The following is a 490-nucleotide window of genomic DNA, read 5'->3' as shown; positions in this document are numbered from 1 at the left end:
GTCTTGTTGTTTTCTGTGTTTTCGTGAAGGATTCGCCATCGCTTTTGAAGACTGAAATTGTTGTTATTCCGGCCATTTTCACTCGTATAAACACTCACGGCTAAATCGCCCTTAATTGCAACCCGCGTGCAAGAGCTCAACGGCGTTCATTCCTTGCGATCTGACATTCAAATGCTATGTCATTTTCTGCTGAGAGAGTGTGTGTTGTTATGTCTTTTTTCACGCATTTTGGATTTATATCATCTTTTTCTTCTTTTTATCTTCAGTTTGAGAATCGGTGGCGTCTTATCTGTCATTATTACCCCTCGGCAATAAGAAAAGCGATCCCAGAAGGTCACGAAACGACCGTAATTGGCCTCGAGACGCGTAATTAAGGGAATACGGCAGACGCGCCTCGCCTGCACCGATAAGAGGGACTTCAGCGACCTCCCATATTACACGCTGTCCGGACGCCCTTCCGGACTCATCTGTCTGGCCGAGGCTGGATTGG

The sequence above is a fragment of the Penaeus monodon genome, chromosome 23 (genome assembly GCF_015228065.2).
Source record: "Penaeus monodon isolate SGIC_2016 chromosome 23, NSTDA_Pmon_1, whole genome shotgun sequence".
NCBI lineage: Eukaryota > Metazoa > Arthropoda > Malacostraca > Decapoda > Penaeidae > Penaeus > Penaeus monodon.
The sequence above is the reverse complement of the archived record's forward strand: the minus strand, read 5'-3'. Positions refer to the sequence as shown.